We start from the raw sequence: 25,465 nt of genomic DNA, 5'->3' as shown, positions 1-25,465 counted from the left end.
AACCACTTACCCCAAAGAGGCCGGCACTGGAGGGGTTAAATCCCGGCTAGGCGTCCAGTGGGCGGGGTCACTCAATGATTGACAGCTCTCTGTATACACACTCATACAGGGGTGACAGATAACAGAGAGAACACCCGACCAGCGCAGCTCCCTACCTCACACACGGCAATAGCAGAAGGACCTGTGATGACGTCACCACCACGTGACCGGGGCAGGAGGGGCGGAGCTTATCAGTGGAGAGACCCGGTGAAGGACCTGAGATATCAAGATAACGTGATCGCTGTAGTAGGGGGTGGAGCTTTAAAGTGGGAATAATAAGCGATGGATGAAGGACCTGTGATGATGATCACGTGACATCAGGGGCGGATCTCTGAGGGAGTGGGGCTCATGCGCTGTGTAAAGGTGATGATCACGTGACATGAGAGGCGGAGTTCTGTCCCCTCCCGTCCCGGTCACATGGTGGTGACGTCTTCACAGGTCCTTCAGCAGTTCCGGTATATGGGGTGCAGCGGCGCCGGGCGGGTGTACATGACTTCCGGTCACCGCTGTTGTTTAGTGTTCTCTCTGTTATCAGTCAGGAGATTTCCCATCATGCAGTAGTAAGGTAAGGTTACATGAGGTCATTTCTGTCCGGTTTTGGTGCGTTTTTGTCCGGCACAGTGTTGGTAATTGTTGTTATTTATTTTAAGTGCTCTAAATAGGAAATACAGGAGGGTTTAAAGGAACAGTGTCACCCAAATTTTTTTTTTCATGTCAGTTTTATGTTAGTGTTTTATTAAAAACGTTTTTATTTATTTGTGTGTTACTTTTTTTCTATTTTTACACTTTTTCTTCCCTATGGGGGCTGCCATTTTTTTTTCCATTTCTGTATGTGTCGATTAACGACACACACAGACATGGAATACGGCAGCTCCAGTCCCATAGGGACTGCGAACGGGGCCCGTTCCATCCACTTTCGTGTACGCCGTCTGTGTGGGAACTGCGCATGCGCCGCTCCCACACAGTCCAATTTGAAATGCGCGCCGTCCGGCGCCATTTTTCTGTGGACCGGAAGTCGCGGCCGGACAGTAAGATTACTACTTCCGGTCGCGGCTTCCGGACTTGTGCACATGGAGCAGCGGCAGCAGACGGAGCGGACGGGCCGGAGGGAGCGGCGGCGACTGGAGCAGGTAAGGGATTTCTATGTATGTTCGTGTTTGTGTGTGTTTACTAGTGTATGTAAACCTACTACACTGTGTGTTAGCTCAAAAAATGGCGACACACAGTGTAGGAGGTTTGACCGTTCAAACCCCTCGTTTCTCCCGGCACTAGCCAGGATAAAGGAGGGGGGGATTCTGAGAGCTCACTAGAGCGAGGGATTTTTACCCAATTTTGCAGCATAAAGCAATGTGGTTGCTTTACCACATGCAATGCTGCAATTTTGGGAATGGCTCCATCTAGTGACCAGCACTGGGAAAGGTTATAAATTAGAATCCAATTGAATCCAATTTATAATATTTCCTGACTCGTGAAAAAAAAAAAAAAATTAGAACAATGTTTAATCACCTACACACTAATTGTTTAATTAAAAAAAAAACAACATGTTTTGCTGGCAACACATTCCCTTTAACCCCTTGGTGACATCAGATCTATAGTATTATGATGGACGTGCGCCGTCACACTAGAAAAAGCGGAGCCTGCACCGTACACGGCTTCTCACAGCCGCCTGCAACCGCCAGGATCGGAGACAGCGCAATCCCGGCCATTTTAGGCTATGTTCACACAGAGTTTTTTGACGCGTAAACGGTGCCAAAAAACTCGTCAAAAACGGGCCGAAAATGCCTCGCGGGAAAAAGAAGCGACATGCCCTATTTTCGGGCGTGTTCGCCTCTGACCTCCCATTGACTTCAATGGGAGGCAGAGAAAGCGTATTTCGCGGCGTTTTATGCCCGCGACGCTCAATGGCCGCGGGCGAAAAACGCTGCGAAAATCGGCGTGCAGGGAGAGGAATATCTGCCTCAAACTTCCAAATGGAAATTTGAGCCAGAAATTCCGCCTTCAAAAAAACTCAGTGTGAACATAGCCTAACCCCTCAGATGCCGTGATCAATAGCGACCGCAGCATCTGATCAGTAAGGCCCTATGCACACAAACTTATTTTTTTCCTCACAGAAATACTGGCGTAAATACGGGTCCTTTGTCACACGTATTCGACCCGTATTCCACCAGTATTTACGGACCCGTTTTCTCTGCACTAATCGGCAGCCCCTTCTCTCTATCAGTGCTGGATAGAGAGAAGGGGCAGCCCGTTCGGGCAGAGTTTCTGCAGCGATTCAAAGTAAAATAAGTTCATACATACGGTTGTCTTGGTGACGCCTCCCTCTTTTGACATCCAGGCCGACCTCCCTGGATGACGCTGCAGCCAGTGATTGGCCTGTGATTGGCTGCAGCGGTCACATGGGATGAAACGTCATCCCGGGAGGCCGGACTGGAGGAAGAAGCAGGGAGTTCTGGGTAAGTTAACTTTTAATACTATTAACTCCAGCGGTAGTCACTGTCCCGGGTGCTGAAAGCATTACTGCCGATCAGTTAACTCTTTCAGCACCCTGGACAGTGACTATCCCCTGATGTTGCCTAGCAACGCTCCCGTAATTACAGGTGCACACACGTAGCCACCCGTAATTACGGGAGCCCCATAGACTTCTATGGGCCTGCCCGTGCCGTAATTACGGCCTGAAATAGGACATGTTCCATATTTTCCGCAATCACCGAAAATATAAACCCCCCACACCGCGCAATCACCGGAAATATAAAACCCCTCACACCGCGCAATCACCGGAAATATAAAACCCCTCACACCGCGCAATCACCGGGAATATAAACCCCCCCACACCGCGCAATCACCGGAAATATAACCCCCTCACACCGGGCAATCACCGGAAATATAAAACCCCTCACACCGCGCAATCACCGGAAATATAAAACCCCCTCACACCGCGCAATCACCGGAAATATAAACCCCCTCACACCGCGCAATCACCGGAAATATAAACCCCTCACACCGCGCAATCACCGGAAATATAAACCCCCCACACCGCGCAATCACCGGAAATATAAACCCCCTCACACCGCGCAATTACCGGAAATATAAAACCTCCCACACCGCGCAATCACCGGAAATATAAACCCCCCACACCGCGCAATCACCGGAAATATAAACCCCTCACACCGCGCAATCACCGGAAATATAAAACCCCTCACACCGCGCAATCACCGGAAATATAAACCTCCTCACACCGCGCAATCACCGGAAATATAAACCTCCTCACACCGCGCAATCACCGGAAATATAAAACCCCTCACACCGCGCAATCACCGGAAATATAAACCCCCCACACCGCGCAATCACTGGAAATATAAACCCCCCACACCGCGCAATCACCGGAAATATAAACCCCCTCACACCGCTCAATCACCGGAAATATAAAACCTCTCACACCGCGCAATCACCGGAAATATAAAACCCCTCACACCGCGCAATCACCGGAAATATAAACCCCTCACACCGCGCAATCACCGGAAATATAAACCCCTCACACCGCGCAATCACCGGAAATATAAAACCCCTCACACCGCGCAATCACCGGAACTATAAAACCCTTCACACCGCGCAATCACCGGAAATATAAACCCCCTCACACCGCTCAATCACCGGAAATATAAAACCGCTCAATCACCGGAAATATAAAACCGCTCAATCACCGGAAATATAAACCCCTCACACCGCGCAATCACCGGAAATATAAAACCCCTCACACCGCGCAATCACCGGAAATATAAAACCGCTCAATCATCGGAAATATAAAACCCCTCACACCGCTCAATCACCGGAAATATAAAACCCCTCACACCGCGCAATCACCAGAAATATAAAACCCCTCACACCGCGCAATCACCGGAAATATAAACCCCCTCACACCGCGCAATCACCGGAAATATAAAACCTCTCACACCGCGCAATCACCGGAAATATAAAACCCCTCACACCGCGCAATCACCGGAAATATAAACCCCTCACACCGCGCAATCACCGGAAATATAAAACCCCTCACACCGCGCAATCACCGGAAATATAAACCCCCTCACACCGCGCAATCACCGGAAATATAAAACCTCTCACACCGCGCAATCACCGGAAATATAAAACCCCTCACACCGCGCAATCACCGGAAATATAAACCCCTCACACCGCGCAATCACCGGAAATATAAAACCCCTCACACCGCGCAATCACCGGAACTATAAAACCCTTCACACCGCGCAATCACCGGAAATATAAACCCCTCACACCGCGCAATCACCGGAAATATAAAACCCCTCACACCGCGCAATCACCGGAAATATAAACCTCCTCACACCGCGCAATCACCGGAAATATAAACCTCCTCACACCGCGCAATCACCGGAAATATAAAACCCCTCACACCGCGCAATCACCGGAAATATAAACCCCCCACACCGCGCAATCACTGGAAATATAAACCCCCCACACCGCGCAATCACCGGAAATATAAACCCCCTCACACCGCTCAATCACCGGAAATATAAAACCTCTCACACCGCGCAATCACCGGAAATATAAAACCCCTCACACCGCGCAATCACCGGAAATATAAACCCCTCACACCGCGCAATCACCGGAAATATAAAACCCCTCACACCGCGCAATCACCGGAACTATAAAACCCTTCACACCGCGCAATCACCGGAAATATAAACCCCCTCACACCGCTCAATCACCGGAAATATAAAACCGCTCAATCACCGGAAATATAAAACCCCTCACACCGCTCAATCACCGGAAATATAAAACCCCTCACACCGCGCAATCACCGGAAATATAAACCCCTCACACCGCGCAATCACCGGAAATATAAAACCTCCCACACCGCGCAATCACCGGAAATATAAAACCGCTCAATCATCGGAAATATAAAACCCCTCACACCGCTCAATCACCGGAAATATAAAACCCCTCACACCGCGCAATCACCAGAAATATAAAACCCCTCACACCGCGCAATCACCGGAAATATAAACCCCCTCACACCGCGCAATCACCGGAAATATAAAACCTCTCACACCGCGCAATCACCGGAAATATAAAACCCCTCACACCGCGCAATCACCGGAAATATAAACCCCTCACACCGCGCAATCACCGGAAATATAAAACCCCTCACACCGCGCAATCACCGGAAATATAAACCCCCTCACACCGCGCAATCACCGGAAATATAAAACCTCTCACACCGCGCAATCACCGGAAATATAAAACCCCTCACACCGCGCAATCACCGGAAATATAAACCCCTCACACCGCGCAATCACCGGAAATATAAAACCCCTCACACCGCGCAATCACCGGAACTATAAAACCCTTCACACCGCGCAATCACCGGAAATATAAACCCCCTCAGACCGCGCAATCACCGGAAACATAAACCCCCTCACACCGCGCAATCACCGGAAATATAAACCCCTCACACCGCGCAATCACCGGAAATATAAACCCCCTCAGACCGCGCAATCACCGGAAACATAAACCCCCTCACACCGCGCAATCACCGGAAATATAAACACCTCACACCGCGCAATCACCGGAAATATAAACCCCTCACACCGCGCAATCACCGGAAATATAAACCCCTCACACCGCGCAATCACCGGAAATATAAACCCCTCAGACCGCGCAATCACCGGAAATATAAAACCCCCCACACCGCGCAATCACCGGAAATATAAACCTCCTCACACCGCGCAATCACGGAACTATAAAACCCTTCACACCGCGCCATCACCGGAAATATAAACCCCCTCAGACCGCGCAATCACCGGAGATATAAAACCCTCACACCGCGCAATCACCGGAACTATAAAACCCTTCACACCGCGCAATCACCGGAGATATAAAACCCTCACACCGCGCAATCACCGGAAATATAAAACCCCTCACACCGCGCAATCACCGAAGATATAAAACCCCTCACACCGCGCAATCACCGGAAATCTAAAACCCCTCACACTGCGCAATCACCGGAAATATAAACCCCTCACACCGCGCAATCACCGGAAATATAAACCCCTCACACCGCACAGTCACCGGAAATATAAACCCCTCACACCGCGCAATCACCGGAAATATAAACCCCTCACACCGCGCAATCACCGGAAATATAAACCCCTCACACCGCGCAATCACCGGAAATATAAACCCCTCACACCGCGCAATCACCGGAAATATAAACCCCTCAGACCGCGCAATCACCGGAAATATAAAACCCCTCACACCGCTCAATCACCGGAAATATAAAACCCCCCACACCGCGCAATCACCGGAAATATAAACCCCTCACACCGCGCAATCACGGAACTATAAAACCCTTCACACCGCGCAATCACCGGAAATATAAACCCCCTCAGACCGCGCAATCACCGGAGATATAAAACCCTCACACCGCGCAATCACCGGAACTATAAAACCCTTCACACCGCGCAATCACGGAAATATAAAACCCCTCACACCGCGCAATCACCGGAGATATAAAGCCCTCACACCGCGCAATCACCGGAAATATAAAACCCCTCACACCGCGCAATCACCGAAGATATAAAACCCCTCACACCGCGCAATCACCGGAAATCTAAAACCCCTCACACTGCGCAATCACCGGAAATATAAACCCCTCACACCGCGCAATCACCGGAAATATAAAACCTCTCAAACTGCGCAATCACCGGAGATATAAAACCCCTCACACCGCGCAATCACCGGAAATATAAAACCCCTCACACCGCGCAATCACGGAAATATAAAACCCCTCACACCGTGCAATCACCGGAAATATAAACCCCTCACACTGCGCAATCACCGGAAATCTAAAACCCCCTCACACCGCTCAATCACCGGAAATATAAACCCCTCACACCGCGCAATCACCGGCTGGACTCTTCACATGATTGGGCTGTAAATCTACAGGGTTTTACACTGTTTCGGAAAGACAGGGCAAATAGGAAAGGTGGTGGTGTATGTCTGTATATGAGAAGTGATATGAAGGTGATGTATGTCTGTCTGTGAGAAGAGATATTAAGGTGGTGGTGTATGTCTGTATGTGAGAAGCGATATGAAGGTGAGTGTAAATGAGACATTAGAGGGTGAAGATTGTGAGGAGGTTGAAACCTTGTGGGTGGAATTACAAAGGGAGGTAAACACTGAAAAAATTACTTTTGGTGTAATCTATAGACCCCCCAATATAACTGAGAAGATGGAAGATCAGCTATATAAACAGATGGAGCGGCCTGCGCAGACGGGTACTGTAGTGATAATGGGAGACTTTAATTTCCGGGATATTAATTGGTGTCATGTTTCAGCTTCAACTGCAAAGGGGAGACATTTCCTCAACCTATTGCAGGAAAATGTTATGGGCCAGTTTGTGGAAGACCCGACTAGAGGTGAAGTTCTGTTGGATCTGGTCATTTCTAATAATGCAGATCTTGTTGGGAATGGCAATGTTCGTGAAAACCTCGGTAACAGTGATCATAATATAGTTACATTTTACCTATACTGTAAAAAACAAACGCAGGCTGGGAGGGCAAAAACATTTAATTTTAAGAAAGCCAATTTCCCCAGGATGAGGGCTGCAATTCAGGATATAGACTGGGAAGAACTAATGTCATATAATGGGACAAATGATAAATGGGAGATTTTCAAATCTACTTTGGGTTATTATAGTGCAAAATGTATTCCTATAGGTAACAAGTATAAACGACTAAAATTGAACCCCACATGGCTTACACCTTCTGTGAAAGGGGCAATACATGACAAAAAAAGGGCATTTAAAAAATACAAACCTGAAGGTACAGCTGTAGCCTTTGTAAAATATAAAGAGCTTAATAAAATCTGTAAAAAGATAATAAAATCAGCAAAAATACAAAATGAAAGGCAGGTGGCCAAGGATAGTAAAAACAAATCCCCAAAAATTCTTCAAGCATATAAATGCAAAAAAGCCAAGGTCTGAACATGTAGGACCCCTAGATAGTGGTAATGGGGAGTTGGTCACAGGGGATCAAGAGAATGCAGAGTTACTAAACGGGTTCTTAAGCTCTGTATATACAACAGAAGAAAGAGCAGCTGATGTAGCCGCTGCCAGTGCTGTTAATATATGAGTTGATATACTGAATTGGATGAATGTAGAGATGGTCCAAGCTAAATTAAATAAAATAAATGTGCACAAGGCCCGGGACCAGATGGGTTACACCCTAGAGTTCTTAAGGAGCTTAGTTCAGTTATTTCTGTCCGCCTCTTCATAATATTTAGAGAGTCTCTCATGACTGGTATAGTGCCAAGGGACTGGCGCAGGGCAAATTTGCCTATTTTCAAAAAGGGCTCTAGGTCTTGCCCGGGTAATTATAGACCAGTAAGCTTAACATCAATTGTGGGGAAAATGTTTGAGGGGCTATTGAGGGACTATATACAGAATTATGTGATAATAAATAGCATTATAAGTGACAGCCAGCACAGTTTTACTAAGGACAGAAGTTGTCAAACCAACCTAATCTGTTTTTATGAAGAGGTGAGCAGAAGCCTAGACAGAGGGGCCGCTGTGGATGTAGTGTTTTTGGACTTTGCAAAGGCATTTGACACTGTCCCTCATAGACATCTAATGGGTAAATTAAGGACTATAGGTTTAGAAAGTATAGTTTGTAATTGGATTGAGAATTGGCTCAAGGACCGTATCCAGAGAGTTGTAGTCAATGATTTCTACTCTGAATGGTCCCCGGTTATAAGTGGTGTACCCCAGGGTTCAGTGCTGGGACCACTATTATTCAACTTATTTATTAATGATATAGAGGATGGGATTAATAGCACTATTTCTATTTTTGCAGATGACACCAAGCTATGTAATATAGTTCAGACTATGGAAGATGTTTGTGAATTGCAGGCAGATTTAAACAAACTAAGTGTTTGGGCGTCCACTTGGCAAATTAAGTTTAATGTAGATAAATGTAAAGTTATGCATCTGGGTACGAAAAACCTGCAAGCATCATATGTCCTAGGGGGAGCTACACTGGGGGAGTCACTTGTTGAGAAGGATCTGGGTGTACTTGTAAATCATAAACTCAATAACAGCATGCAGTGTCAATCAGCTGCTTCAAAGGCCAGCAGGATATTGTCGTGTATTAAAAGAGGCATGGACTCGCGGGACAGGGATGTAATATTACCACTTTACAAAGCATTAGTGAGGCCTCATCTAGAATATGCAGTTCAGTTCTGGGCTCCAGTTCATAGAAAGGATGCCCTGGAGTTGGAAAAAATACAAAGAAGAGCAACGAAGCTAATAAGGGGCATGGAGAATCTAAGTTATGGGGAAAGATTAAAAGAACTAAACCTATTTAGCCTTGAAAAATGACGACTAAGGGGGACATGATTAACTTATATAAATATATTAATGGCACATACAAAAAATATGGTGAAATCCTGTTCCATGTAAAACCCCCTCAAAAACAAGGGGGCACTCCCTCCGTCTGGAGAAAAAAAGGTTCAAGCTGCAGAGGCGACAAGCCTTCTTTACTGTGAGAACTGTGAATCTATGGAATAGTCACCGCAGGAGCCGTCACAGCAGGGAGAGTAGATGGCTTTAAAAAAGGCTTAGATAATTTCCTTGAACAAAAAAATATTAACTCGTATGTGTAGAAATGTTTTACCTTCCCTTTTCACATCCCTTGGTTGAACTTGATGGACATGTGTCTTTTTTCAGCCGTACTAACTATGTAACTAATATAAAACCCCCCACACCGCGCAATCACCGGAAATATAAACCCCTCACACCGCGCAATCACCGGAAATATAAACCCCCCTACACCGCGCAATCACTGGAAATATAAACCCCCTCACACCGCGCAATCACCTGAAATATAAAACCCCTCACACTGCGCAAACACCGGAAATATAAACCTCCTCACAACGCGCAATCACCGGAAATATAAACCTCCTCACACCGCGCAATCACTGGAAATATAGAACCCCTCACGCCGCGCAATCACCGGAAATATAAACCCCCCTACACCGCGCAATCACTGGAAATATAAACCCCCTCACACCGCGCAATCACCTGAAGTATAAAACCCCTCACACCGCGCAATCACCGGAAATATAAACCCCCCACACCGCGCAATCACCGGAAATATAAAACCCCCTCACACCGCGCAATGACCGGAAATATAAACCCCCCACACCGCGCAATCACCTGAAATATAAAACCCCTCACACCGCGCAATCACCAGAAATATAAACCCCCCACACCGCGCAATCACCGGAAATATAAAACCCCTCACACCGCGCAATTACCGGAAATATGAAACCCCTCACACCCCGCAATCACCGGAAATATGAAACCCCTCACACCGCACAATCACCGGAAATATAAATCCCCTCACACCGCGCAATCACCGGAAATATAAATCCCCTCACACCGCGCAATCACCGGAAATATAAAACCCCTCACACCGCGTAATCACCGGAAACATACATCCCCCCACACCGCGCAATCACAGGAAATATAAAACCCCTCACACCGCGCAATCACCGGAAATATAAACCCCTCACACCGCGCAATCACCGGAAATATAAAACCCCTCACACCGCGCAATCACCGGAAATATAAAACCCCCCCACACCGCGCAATCACCGGAAATATAAAACCACTCACACCGCGCAATCACCGTAAATATAAAACCCCCCACACCGCGCAATCACCGGAAATATAAAACCCCTCACACCGCGCAACCACCGGAAATATAAAACCCCTCACACCGCGCAATCACCGTAAATATAAAACCCCCCACACCGCGCAATCACCGGAAATATAAAACCACATACACTGCGCAATCACCGGAAATATAAAACCCCCTACACCGTGCAATCACCGGAAATCTAAAACCTTCTCTCACAATTCGGGCAACACAAAACTCTTTTATTTTTGAACAACTCGCTCTTTCCTTGTAGAAGATAGATATATCAATTTGGTGTCGTCGTCATCGTATTGACCCAGAGAATAAAGGTAACGAGTAATGTTTACCGCATGGTCAACGCCGCGAAACCCAAAGAACACCAGGAGTCGCTGATTTTTCCGCTGTTCCACCGCACAATTTTTTTTCTCTTTCCCAGTACATTATAGGGGACAGTAAAGGGGTTTTCCACGATAGGACAACTGATGATCTCCACCGGAGAGGTCATCAGTATATGATCTGTGGGGGTCTGACACCCGGACCCCACACCGATTAGCAGCTCCGGCTGCCTCCGGCTGCGACAGGTTGTAGACAGGAGATTACGTGTAGGGAGGTATCGGGAGATTAGGGCAGAGATGTATGGAGGGGACAGGTAGTGGACTGAGAATATGTGTGGGGAGGTATCAGGAGATTAGGGCAGAGATGTATGGAGGGGACAGGTTGTGGACAGGAGATGACGTGTGGGTAGGTATCGGGAGATTAGGGCATGGATGTATGGATGGGACAGGTTGTGGAATGTATATTACGTGTGGGTATCAGGAGATTAGGGCAGAGATGTATGGAGGGGACAGGATGTTGACAGCCTTGCATGTCATTTTTAATATATTGAAATTAATTTTGTAGGTAATGGGCAGCCAGTGACCGCAGAGGTGGAATGAGGGGAGAGGTAGATTTACCCTTGCAGCAGAGTTGAGAATGGGTAGGAGTGGTGCAATAGTGTTAAATGAGAAGGATGTTGGCGTAGTCTAGACGGTAGATGATGAGGACATATGTACTAGCATTTATGTCTGTATAAGGGTGAGGAAAGACTGACTTCGAGAGGGTTTTTGAGGTGGAGGCAACAAGAAGTGGGAAGCGCTTGGCTGTGCCGTTCGAAATTAAGGGTTATCCCAATACAGCGGCCCTGTGAGACGGGGAAAAGTGTGGAGCCATTAACTATGATTAATAGTTCTGGTAAGGGGGGGGGGTGAGTGAAATGGGGTAAAGATGATTACGTTTTCTCAGTGTTTTCAGGAAGCGGGAGGTGAAGGAGATAACTGTTATACACTCTAGATTGCAGGGAGGTAACATCAAGACGAGAGAGGTAAATTTGACTAAAGGTTTAGATGGAGAAGAGTAAGGGTCCTAGGACACTGAGAACCTTGAGGTACACTAAGGGTGTGAGTGGGAGATACTAAATGTTTAGTTGGTTAGGTATGAGGAGATCCAGGAGAGGGCCAAGTCTGTGATGTCAAGGGACTAGAGAATTTGTATCAGGAGGGTGTGGCCGACTACGTCGAAGGTGGTGGACAGGTCTAGAAGGAGAAAGCACAGAGTAATGTAGAAGCAGAGGACAGGTCTAGAAGGAGAAAGCACAGAGTAATGTAGAAGCATAGGACAGGTCTAGAAGGAGAAGCACAGAGTAATGTAGAAGCAGAGGACATGTCTAGAAGGAGGAGCACAGACTAATGTAGAAGCAGAGGACAGGTCTAGAAAGAGGAGCACAGAGTAATGTAGAAGGAGAAGTACAGAGTAACGTAGAAGGCGGAGGGCAGGTCACTGCTGAGTGATAAGATAATGCAGAGATCATGCACACACAGCACAATACCTGCTGCATCCTCACACTGGACTGCCGGGACCTTCCGTACATACACACTGGACTGCCGGGACCTTCCGTACATACACACTGGACTGCCGGGACCTTCCGTACATACACACTGGACTGCCGGGACCTTCCGTACATACACACTGGACTGCCGGGACCTTCCGTACATACACACTGGACTGCCGGGACCTTCCGTACATACACACTGGACTGCCGGGACCTTCCGTACATACACACTGGACTGCCGGGACCTTCCGTACATACACACTGGACTGCCGGGACCTTCCGTACATACACACTGGACTGCCGGGACCTTCCGTACATACACACTGGACTGCCGGGACCTTCCGTACATACACACTGGACTGCCGGGACCTTCCGTACATACACACTGGACTGCCGGGACCTCCCGTACATACACACTGGACTGCCAGGACCTCCCGTACATACACACTTCACTGCCGGGACCTTCCGTACATACACATTGGGTTGCAGAGACCTTCCGTACATACACACTGGACTGCTGGGACCTTCCGTACATACACACTGGACTGCCGGGACCTTCCGTACATACACACTTCACTGCCGGGACCTTCCGTACATACACACTGGGTTGCAGAGACCTTCCGTACATACACACTGGACTGCCGGGACCTTCCATACATACACACTTCACTGCCGGGACCTTCCGTATATACGCACTGCACCTGCGGGACCTTCCATACATACACACTGCACTGCCGGCACATTCCGTACATACACACTGCACTGCCGGCACATTCCGTACATACACACTGGACTGCCGGGACCTTCCGTACATACACACTGGACTGCCGGGACCTTCCGTACATACACGCTGGACTGCCGGGACCTTCCGTACATACACGCTGGACTGCCGGGACCTTCCGTACATACACGCTGGACTGCCGGGACCTTCCGTACATACACGCTGGACTGCCGGCACCTTCCGTACATACACGCTGCACTGCCGGGACCTTACATAAACCGTGGTTGGTGTCTGTCTTGCAGATGTGAACAAAGTGTCAGTCACCCGGTACAGAGAAGTGCAATTACTATCCGGTAACACAATCTACAAGGAATAGGGGGATATTGTAATAAATAAGAATTTTAGATGCCTCTGAAGAACCAGGATCTTTGGGGTAATTTCTAAAATCTGTAAAAACTTATATTAGGGGTCTATTAATTCATAAAGGGCATCTGTCACATTGACCACCCGTCTGATCTGTTGGCAGCATATTATATAGCAGGAGGACCAGAGCAGATTGTGTCTCCATTCACTTCTATAGGAGTTACAGGAACCACCTAACAAGGCCACCCAGAGGTGGAGCCGCATCTATCAGACATTTCTGGCATATCCCGGGGAGAAATGTCCGTGTTGGGAATACTCCTTTATTCCATGTGGTGACGGCTCTGAGAAGATGTTTCTCTCAGTGATCAATAAGTGAGGTTCTGTATGTCACACATGATGTTGTCCCCTGTATGATTTCCATCTTCTCCTTTCTTCATAACGACGTCTGCAGTAGTAGATCCTCCAGTTCCTCCAGTTTTCTCATCTTCTCCACAACGTTCCTTCTCCTGAATGACCCACCAAGGATGGACAAGGACAGGAATAAGATGAGCAGAAGAATATTAGACTTCACCTTGGAGATCATCTACCTGTTGAGCGGAGAGGTAAACTTTTCTACATTATAGAGCAAGTCACACGTAGGGAAGGGACAATACATAATAGGAAGTAATAGGAAGAATCCAGTGTCCTGTATAACAGCGTCCAGACCTTCCAAGTGACGTCAAGAAGCTGAAGATCAGCCACCTATATGGTCAGTTATGTGTCATGTCACCAAAGCAGCAATAGTAATGTTGTAGAGCAATGAGAATGACAAGGAACCAGGAGGATCAGGATGACATCTATATAGAAACATAGAAGATGACGGCAGGGGGAGAGCACATGGTCCATCTAGTTCCCCCCCCCCCCCCCAATATTATTTCCTTTTTAGCTTTGGCCTCGTTCTATTTTCTCAATGTCTTTTTGTAGGTGAGGTCTCCAGTATTACAGATGTGGGGTCACTAGAGCTCTATACAGCGGGGTCACAATCTCCCTCTTTCTACTGAGGGGGAATACTGTGTTCAGTTCTCTAAGTGTCTCTCTCCATACACAGGAGTACACAATAGTGAAGAAGACATCGGGTGACTGTACGACTCCCATCATCCATGAGTCAGGAGGATGGAGCAGTAGTCAGAGCCCCATCACAGAGCCTCCCCCTCACTCCCGGATACATGAGAAGAAGATCTTAGAACTGATCTACAAGATGACTGAGCTGCTGACTGGAGAGGTGACACTGCTGGGAAATTCTACAGTAACAGCACTGGAGGTGTCTGGGTGATGACTATCATTGTGTGTGTCAGGTTCCTATAAGGTGTCAGGATGTCGCTGTCTATTTCTCCATGGAGGAGTGGGAGTATCTAGAAGGACACAAGGATCTGTACCAGGAGGTCATGATGGAGAACTACCGGCCGCGCACATCACAAGGTGAGAAGAGACAGATAGTTTTTTCTCTAATGAGACCATTGTCATGCACCTCGTGTGGGGGTTTTGTCTTCCTCTGGATCAACACGGTTGGATTATAGGTTGGACTTGTGTCTTTATCTCACAATGACTTGGATAAGTAAAATCTTATTCCCACTTATGCTGCGTCCACACACGGCGTAAACATTGCGGAACTTCTGACTGGATTTTCTTTGTGGAAATTCTGCAGGATTTTCACAAGGGATATTGACATGTTGTAGATTGAGAATCTGCACCGCACTTCTTTTCTGTGTATTTTTCGCAGTGTGTGGATGAGATTTGTTGAAATCTCATCCAGATTTCTGCTACTTATAAGGGAAAAAACAAAAAAGACGAAAACAGCGCGCCTGTAAGGTAATAACGTTCAGGGATAAATACAATATATGTGCAGTGAATTTAGGTAGACTCACCTGGTGGAGTTGTGCAGGATTATCGGTCGGCACAGCTCCACTTTAGAACGTGTCGGGTTTAATCTGACCCTGATGTCGGCATAGTGTGCAGGCCTCCGGAGTTGACTCTGGGTGTGTAGCTCCAATGCTGGAGGACCTCCCGTAGTCAGGTAATCAATGGCAAGTTGTATAAAAGAAACTCCTTTCCGGGGCGCTCCTGTGCTGGTGCTCAGATAAATTTGTAGTCGGCTTTCAAAGAATAGGAATTTATTCACACAAGCGTATAAAAGCGAATACTAATGCAACGCGCATCAGCCTCATACTGAGGTCTTCATCAGGTACCGTATATAAAATCACTAAAAATCTCATCCTAATAAATACCCAATTGAAGTGTAAGGGGTAAAAGTTCATTGTGGGAGGGTTTTTAAAATTTTGTTTGTATTGAGCGGTTTCATTTTATTTTATATTTATGTCTTGATAATAAAAAGGAAATATTCATTTTGTTTCCTTTAATACAATTATCTATTTTTGGGGTCGTTTTGTGTTCACGATCTGTATATGTGACTAGGAACTGCACCACTTATGTTTTGGTTCTACACCTTTGTTTACTTTTTATTTTCCCACACCTACGTCATCCTTTTTTATTTTCCCACACTTTTGATTGGCCGTTGTTTCTCTCTCTTCTCGGATTGGCTGTTGCTCCATTTTAGTTTCCAATTGGATGTTACTTCCATGTGTGAGCGGTTGCCCAGATACCAGAGGGAGGACAGTATCTCGATGACTAGGGTGGTTTAAAAAGACGTATTATTATCATTGTATATAAAGTTTTTAATTTTATTTCTATCTTTTATTTTTTTATTTTCTGGCTCATCTTTTATTTTGTTTGCTTCTCTTTTGGATCTAAAATTAAAATCCTGGACTGCTGGATGAAAACCTGTCCCCTTCATTTTTATCTTTTTTGCTTGCCTTTGTGGTGTAAAATTCATATCCTGGACTTCTGGTAAAATACCCAATTATTAAAGTGGAAGGGATACAGTTAGGGCCGGACTGGTGAACCTTCAGGGGTGCATATTGCAAATTATTATTTCTTGTTATGTTTGAACAATTAAATGAGAGGAAAAAAATAGATTTGTTTAAAATGATTGTAGGTTTTCATTTAACCCGTTCGCACTTAGGGTATGTGCACACGATCTCTTTTCAGACTTAATGGAGGTGTTTTACGACTCGAATTATGCCTGAAAAGACGGCTCCGATACGTCGGCAAACATCTGCCCATTGCTTGCAATGGGTCTTACGATGTTCGGTGCAGACGAGCTTTCATTTTACGCGTCACTATCAAAATACGGCGCGTAAAATGACGGCTCGTCAAAAGAAGTGCAAGTCACTTCTTGGGACGTTTTTTGAGCTGTTTTCTCATAGACTCTATTGAAAACAGCTCCAAAAACGCAGCGAAATACGCGACATCTGAAAATCAGGGGTTGTTTTCCCTTAAAAACAGCTCCATATTTTGAGAAGCTTTTGACTGCGTGTGAACATACCCTTAGAGTCTCGAATTTAAAAATCCAATAGGATTCGCGTTATATTTAAAACTGCGGATCTGTTCTCAGGGAACTCTTAAAATAGAGCCTCCCCGTGTCCCGCTACTTTCATATGTATCCACGTCCACAGAACGCAGATACAGTTAAATACTATGGCGGAGCAGGGAGCCGTCAGTGCTCCGCCATTCGCTCTATTAGGCCACAGTTTCCTTTAGTTCTGCGGCTTACAAGGTGCAGGAACATCAACACAAATGTTCACACGCAGAGTCAAAAACTTCTCAAAATACGGAGCTGTTTTCAAGGGAAAACAGCCCCTGATTTTCAGACGTTTTTTGAGCAACTCGCGTATTCACAGCATTTTTTTACGGCCCTTTTTGGAGCTGTTTTCAACAGTCTATGAGAAAACAGCTCCAAAAACGTCCCAAGAAGTGACTTGCACTTCTTTTGATGAGCCGTCATTTTACGCGCCGTATTTTGATAGTGAGGCGTAAAATGACAGCTCGCCTGCAAGCAATGGGCAGATGTTTGCCGACGTATTGCAGCATTGTAATTTCGGCTCTGTTCAGTAAACATAGAAGTGTAGAGAGAAGTGTCTGATATATAGACAGATATACAGTAGTCATGTATTCAGTCACTGTGTGTTTCCTACAGATGGATCCAGTAGGAGAAATCCACCAGAGAGATGTCCCAGTCCTCTGTATTCCCAGGACTGTCCAGAGGAAAATCACAATGTCCCAGAGAATTATCAGGTAGATGAAGCTGAGCCCTATACCAGATCTACATAGGGGTGGTGTGGATCTTTTTGGTCCTGCGGTCATAGATGTGGTTATAGATATTGGTGGTTTCTTATGTTGATCTGTTAGATTCTTCCCACTCTCTGCTGTATTGTACTGAATTGTTACATATGTGAAAGCAGGGGGAAGATCTGACTAATATTAAAGCAGAGGATGAAGAAGAAGAGCGGGTGAGAGGTGATCAACCGTGTAAGAGTGAAGTGGAGGAGAAAATTCCAGGAGGTGTTACAACAGGTAAGTAATAATGAAATTAGAAAATGAGCCCGCTCCATATTTCTCCCCCTGCACCATGCCGTATGGGCACATCATAGTGCGTTAAAGAGAATCTTTTACCTGCCCACAAAACTGCAGTTTACATCTCAGACTGCAGGCGCCTCACAGATCTTGATGGTTTTAATTTTTTTCCTGCAGCCCCATCGTTTCTGAGATATCGGGGCCATTAGTTCTAGTGTCCAATATGCAAATGAGGCCTTTGACTGCCAAGTGGGCGGTTACCCCTTATCAGGTGACAGGTGTTACTCGCCCCCATTAGAGGTGTGTTGAGGCACCGCTGGAGGTTTCTCACGGCACCCCGGTTGGGAATCACTGCAGTAAACAGTAGAGAACTTGCACATACAGTACTTCCTTTTTTAATATGGGAACACCAACAATACAATAAAGTTATTGTATCCATGTTAAATACTACCCCTAAAAAAATTAATCACACAAAAAACAAGGCCTTTATATATCTACGTAGTCTTAGGGTGTATACAGACATTGCGGTTGAAACCGCACCAAAAACAATAAAATACATTAAAAAACACATGTTTTTACTGCGATTTTGCGGTTGCAGTTTCACCTGTAAAAATCATAACCGCATAAGAAACACAGCAAAACTTTTTTTTTTTTTGCTTTTTCATGTCCATCTCGATCGCAACATCTGAAAACTCCCTTAAAGGTAAAATATAACAATAGAATATTACATATTCATTATACCGTGTTTGTAGATACAACAAATGTCAAGAAGGAGTTACCAAATGTTTAACTGTATGAGCAGAAAGGTGTTGCCACATTCTGTCGTACAGTTATTGCAAGCTATTGGTGCGGGCTCAGAAGCTCACCTGTATATTACAGCCAACAACATGCTGTAACGGCAGGGACCAGAGCTGGCTCTGATCCCCGCCAATAACCCCTTAGATGCTGTGGTCAATAGTAACCGCGGTATTTAAGTGGTTTGTAGCCGATCGGCAGATGGTTGCTTTGGCAACTAAAGGCTTACAATACAATATCCTCCAGGTCTGCACTATATGGAAGCCCATTAGGCCATGCCAGAGTCAGAGCCTAATAGGCTTGCTGTCAGTGTAAAACTAACCATGTTAATGCATTTCACTACATAGGTACTGCAATGTATTAGAATAGCGTTTAAAAAAACTGGTCATCAAGTCCCCTAGTGGGACTAAAAACAAAAGGTAATAAAAAGTGATCAAAAAGTGACGTCTCCAAGAATGATAAAAACTATAGCTCATCCAGCAAAAAACAGCCCTCACACAGCTCCTCAGACTCAAAAATTTAAAATTTTTTTTTTTTTACAAAAATCTTATTTTATTGTGCAAAAAGTTGCAAAGTTGTATAAAACTATATGAATTTTTTATCGCCAGAATCGTACTGACCCGCAGACTAGAGTTAACATGTCATTTATAATGCATGGTGATCACCTTGCCTCACAAAAAAATAGAATAGAAAAAAAAGTGATAATAAAGTCGCATGTACCCAAAAATGGTAACTATAAAGACTAGAGCTAGTCCTGCAAAAAATAAGCGCTCTCACAGCTCTGTCAACAGAAAAACTTATGGCTCTCAGAATTTGATGACCAAGAGACATGATTTTATTGGAAAAAAATGTGAGCTGCGTCCTATATCTAAGCCTTTCATATGTGACAAAGTCTGCTGAGACAATGCATCTAATTCTATCCAGTGGTGTAGCTATAGGGGCCTTAGTCTTCTAGATATGATATCTCCGATATGTATGCAAAAAAAATAATTATATTTTTTTTTGGGGAGGGGGCTTGATCGGGGCTTGTGCCCCTGATCTTTTAAGACCCTAGCAACGCCCCCAGGGCCAAATGTGTTGGTAGTGCCAGATAAGATTCAGCTCTCCCAAAAAAAAATTTAAGCAAGTCAAGCTTTATGTAATAAAAGTGGAGGACTGGGTATAGACCAGTATCCTGGAATTTATTATCAATATATTTTATAGTGTTATTCAAATTGTAATAAGGCCGAAATAACACTATAGTTTTTGACCTGAAGCCAGGTGTGGACTCAATGCATGGCTTAAATTTCTCCTTCCAGCTTAATCCACTTCTAACTTTGGACCAAAACATTGCATGTGAGTTTCCAGCCTAATAAAAAAAAATTAAATTTGTCAACTTTTCTGTTTTGAAACAAAATCACAAAATACATTTTTAATCCTAACAGAAAATCCCAGTAAGAATTCGGATAAAGTAGAAGATGAAGATATCATGCAGCAGTCTTCCACAGAAAACTTAATTACACTTAATGTACATCAGGCGCTTCACAGTACAAATCTATCATATAATTCCACTAATCATGAGGAAACTTCTATTGACCAATCACAGATAGTTACCACAAGTACACATCAGAAAGGGGGTAAAAGGTTTCAATCTGTTAAACAGTTCACAAAAATCTCAGGTCTTTTTAAGCACAGAATTCACACAGGGGAGAAGCCGTATTCATGTTCAGAATGTGGGAAATGTTTTACAAGTAAATCAAATCTTGTTAAACATGAGAGAAGTCACACAGGGGAGAAGCCGTATTCATGTTCAGAATGTGGGAAATGTTTTACAAGTAAATCAAATCTTGTTAAACATGAGAGAAGTCACACAGGAGAGAAGCCATATTCATGTTCAGAATGTGGGAAATGTTTTACAAGTAAATCAAATCTTGTTACACATGAGAGAAGTCACACAGGGGAGAAGCCGTATTCATGTTCAGAATGTGGGAAATGTTTTACAAGTAAATCAAATCTTGTTAGACATGAGAGAGTTCACACAGGAGAGAAGCCGTATTCATGTTCAGAATGTGGGAAATGTTTTACAGATAAATCAAATCTTGCTACACATGAGAGACGTCACACAGGAGAGAAGCCGTATTCATGTTCAGAATGTGGGAAATGTTTTACAGATAAATCAGATCTTGTTAAACATGAGAGAATTCACACAGGAGAGAAGCCATATTCATGTTTAGAATGTGGGAAATGTTTTATAGATAAATCACATCTTGTTATACATGAGAGAAATCACACAGGAGAGAAGCCATATTCATGTTCAAAATGTGGAAAATGTTTTACAGATAAATCACATCTTGTTAGACATGAGAGAATTCACACAGGAGAGAAACCATAATCATGTTCAGAATGCGGGAAATGTTTTACTACTAAAGGCAATCTTGGGGCTCATCAGATAATCCACACTCGGGAGAAGCCGTTTTGATATGTTCTATATGTGAAAGATGTTTTACAAAGAAATCTAATTTTGGGTCTCCTCAGGGAATTTACATAGAGAAGAAACCATAATCTCGTTTATAATGTGGGAAATGCTATAAGAGTAAAAGAAGATTTTAAACACATCAGGTTATCCACAGACATTAAAGAGCTAATAAGAGCGTTTGTTAATTTTTCGAGTAAAATTAGCCTGGATCTGCCAAAAATCCAAATTATATTTACCTGAGATCAACTATGGCTGGGATCCATGAAGGAAAAGTATTGTGGATACAACAAAGAAAATAAGTCTTCTTTACTTACAAAGTAGAGAAGCTGAATTGTCACCATGAACCTTGCTTCTTATTACTGTATTCATAAATTTACCCACACTGCAGGATAATCCAGACTGACCGTAAGGACAATGTCAACTTTTTGTTTTTAACATATATGGACATTTTTATATTTGACTTTAATTAAAACAGTATAAAAAGATGAATATCATGGAAATGAACAAAAAAAAACGAACAAATGAACATTGCAATTGAATAAAAAAAAATTCACAGATTATTTTTTCATAAACGAAAATATCATACGTTTATTTATCACTACCTTTAAAGACCTAGAATTAGAATCAGGGGTGACGCTTGAAATCACTCCCACATGTGGTGGCGAATGCCCACATGATTTTTCCAATAATATCACAGTATTTACTGGCTAAATCGTATGTCCATTCGTCACCTACAGTAGTATTAAAAAAAATATAGCAGTCCAAATTTATTTACCTGATAGATCAATGGTTTTGGTATAAGTGATCTTTCTACATAGCAAATAATTGACTTGTAAGTGTAGTAGAGTAGTAGAAAAAAAACCAGAACCAACAATTCGGACATGCATGCCGCTCATTCTGCGTAATTGAATCATTAATTGAAAGGGGCTGGTTCAAAATAATAGCAGTGAGGAGTTACTTTCATTCTATGGAATAACGGGTCAATTTTGGCCCTTATTTAAGGTAGGAGGGTGGCAAATGTTGCACATGTTGGTTATAGTGCATTGCCTTCTGAAATACTGGGGAAATGGGTCGTTCCAGACATTGTTCTGATGAAAAACCTACTTTGATTAAAAAGCTGATTGGAGAGGAAAAAACATAGAGAAGTGCATCAAATTATAGGCTGCTCAGCTAAAATGATCTCAAATGCCTCGAAGCAGCAACCAAAACCTGAAAGACGCGGAGGGTATCTGGGAACTACTGTTCAAATGGATCGAAGAATAGCCAAAATGCCAAAGGCTCAGCCAATGATCACCTCCAGAAAGATCAAAGAAGACCTGAAGTTACCATGGAGTACTGCTACAATCAGAAGATGATTAAGTGAAGCCAAGTAACAAGTAAGAACTACCGCAAAGTCCCGTTGTTGAAAAAAAGACGTCTTGAATATGTTAAAATTTTATTTAAAAAGGAACACATTGACTGGCTCAAAGAGAGATGGCGCAACATTTTGTGGACTGATGAAAGCAAAATTGTTCTTTTTGGGTTTAGACAATGTGAAGGAATAATTTCAAAATTCTATGTTTTGTATTTTGAGTCAGTATACACTGCACAGTATGATATTCGTTTTTGTTTTTTTAGTTTGCCTTGTAATAATCTGCAGATGCTCTGCAGATTACTTGGTTATTTCTTCTTGGCAGTAAAACAGTTCATGCAAGTAACATTTAGTGATCACATGCTTAATACGAAGGAATTCACTCTCTTCTGTATTCATCAAGGTCAGAGGGAGGGTTTCTCCCTTTGCAGACTACCCCCTATGAGTCATGCTCTTTGTTCTATGTGTCTTATAAATATACACTGTATATGATAAAAAATTTGAGTCTTTCTTTTTGGGAATTTGGCCTCAGAGTGATTTGACTCACCGAGCTTGTAAATACCTTCTAATTTGGAACCTACGGAAATCAAGGCGTAGTGGTACCGTTGCGACCACAACAGTATGTCAGACGACCCCAAGCACTGAATTCAAGCAAAGTATACTGTGAAGACAGTAAAGCATGGTGCTTCAAAAATCATGATATGGGGATGTGGCTCATGGTGTTCGGCCTGTCGTGGAAGTCAATGGCCCAAAATATATTAGACTGAAATTTAGAAGTCCAACAGACTCTCAGGCCAGGCACTTTATTCAGCATCCTAATCACGATATTTCATACCGATATATATCAAGAGAGGAGAAGAAAACAAACAGACGCTGCTGATATGCTCAAAATACTCCTCTGGAGGTTTATTTCCAAACTCAAACTATAATACTATCATTTAGAAGGGGTGTAGGCTTGACGTTAACCAATCAGAGACAATGTGGCAATATTTGTTATTAAGCCAATAGCAGACCATAAGGTACATCCCAGATACATCATTATAATTCTTCACACATCAGGTTTTCAGGTGGCCTTATCTCTTGGGCAGAATGTTCCCGTAAGATGGGGAGGCATTCTCACACACATATTTGCCACCCTCCCTTCTCACTCCCTGTGCCTTTACTGCAAGCTTCGTATGGGAGCCAAGGTCAAAGATAAAACATAAGAAATCAACATAACTTGTGTTAAAGGAACAATGTCTTTCTTATTCACTACAAAAGAGCCAAGATGGGAACTCCAGACAAGATGGCTGCTGCACGAAACTAAATCATTTTAAACATTATTATAATCACTTTCACATAATAAATATCTTAGTAATTCGGCATCCAGCTTGATAAATCATAATGTAATTTCATACAGAGAATATAAGCAAATAAACCATCCTTCACAGGCCTATTTATCACAAGGGATCATGGACCAGTTTAATTATATCAAAATACTTGGGGAGATCATGTTGCCCTATGGCGAAGAAGAAATGTCCTTGAAATGGGTGTTTCAACATGACAATGACCCAAAACACACCAGTAAGTGAACAACATCTTGGTTATAGACAAACAGGATTGAGGTAATGGAGTGGCCAGCCCAATCCCCTGACCTCAATCCCATAGGGAACTTGTGGGGTGACATAAAAAATGCGGTTTATAAGGCAAAACCCAAAATGCAGAAGTACTGTGGAATGTCGTCCAATCTTCCTGGACTGGAATATCTTTTCTGAGGGGCCAGAAGTTGCTTGACTCCATACAACACAGATGTCAAGCAGTTCTCAGAAACAACAGTGATGCCACGAAATAGTTCTGTAAAGGGAAATCTCAAACATTTTTTCAGTTTATACATTACATTGAGTTTTTAAAGAAAAATTCTGGCATTGCTATTTTTTAACAGCCTAATATTCCTTTTTCCTTTACTTTCTGTAAATGATTAACACAAACTGTATACATCTCGTTATTGTTTTGATTTAGAATTTAATGTATAATATTTCCAGTGCATTTGCATTTAGGAAAATAAGTTATTATAATGATCTTGGCCTTTATTTGCTTTTTTAAACTCATTGCTATCTTTCTGAACACTACTGTATGTGTCTGCATGTATATATGTATGTATATACTCCAGAATGTGTGTGTGTGTGTGTGTATATATTATATATAGAGAGAGCAACCAAAGAACGCAGTAAATGGCACCAGGACTTCAGAGTGGATGAAACGGTGGATTTATTCTTTATTTTATTCTATTAGAATAGGCAGGTAGGGAGTATATAATTATATATATATATCCACATATATATAATATATATAGCAATAGCGGTTTATTTTTTTGTTAGCGGTAGTGTAGCTATATATACCAGTTAGTTTGTGTGCTTTATAAAAAAAAATAAAAAAATTTGTTTAGTTAGTGTTAGTGACGTTATGGCGAGGAAGTTGTTTAGCGCCGAGGAGGCATACGCCATTCTGTGGTCTGAGTCGGAGACCGCATCAGAGATGGCGTCAGAGATGGAACCTGTTTTGGGCAGTGACGATGATAGCATCACTTCAGGTTCATCTTCAGGGGTACGTTGTCCCTGATGCAGTTGAAACTGCAGAACATGAAAGCGCAAGGCCAAGTAGCGCTGTAGCACGGGACAGCCTGGTCCCTCCAGTCCAGGCTCTTGTATGGGCACCT

General features: G+C 43.9%; 1 pseudogene; it reads left to right on the top strand.

The window, feature by feature from the left end:
* The first annotated feature begins 489 nt into the window (after positions 1 to 489).
* LOC142698446 (uncharacterized) lies at positions 490 to 24,733 on the top strand (annotated as a pseudogene).
* The last annotated feature ends 732 nt before the right edge of the window (positions 24,734 to 25,465 follow it).

Source organism: Rhinoderma darwinii, chromosome 1, assembly GCF_050947455.1.
Source record: "Rhinoderma darwinii isolate aRhiDar2 chromosome 1, aRhiDar2.hap1, whole genome shotgun sequence".
In the NCBI taxonomy this organism is placed as follows: Eukaryota; Metazoa; Chordata; class Amphibia; order Anura; family Rhinodermatidae; genus Rhinoderma; species Rhinoderma darwinii.
The sequence above is the reverse complement of the archived record's forward strand: the minus strand, read 5'-3'. Positions and strand labels throughout refer to the sequence as shown.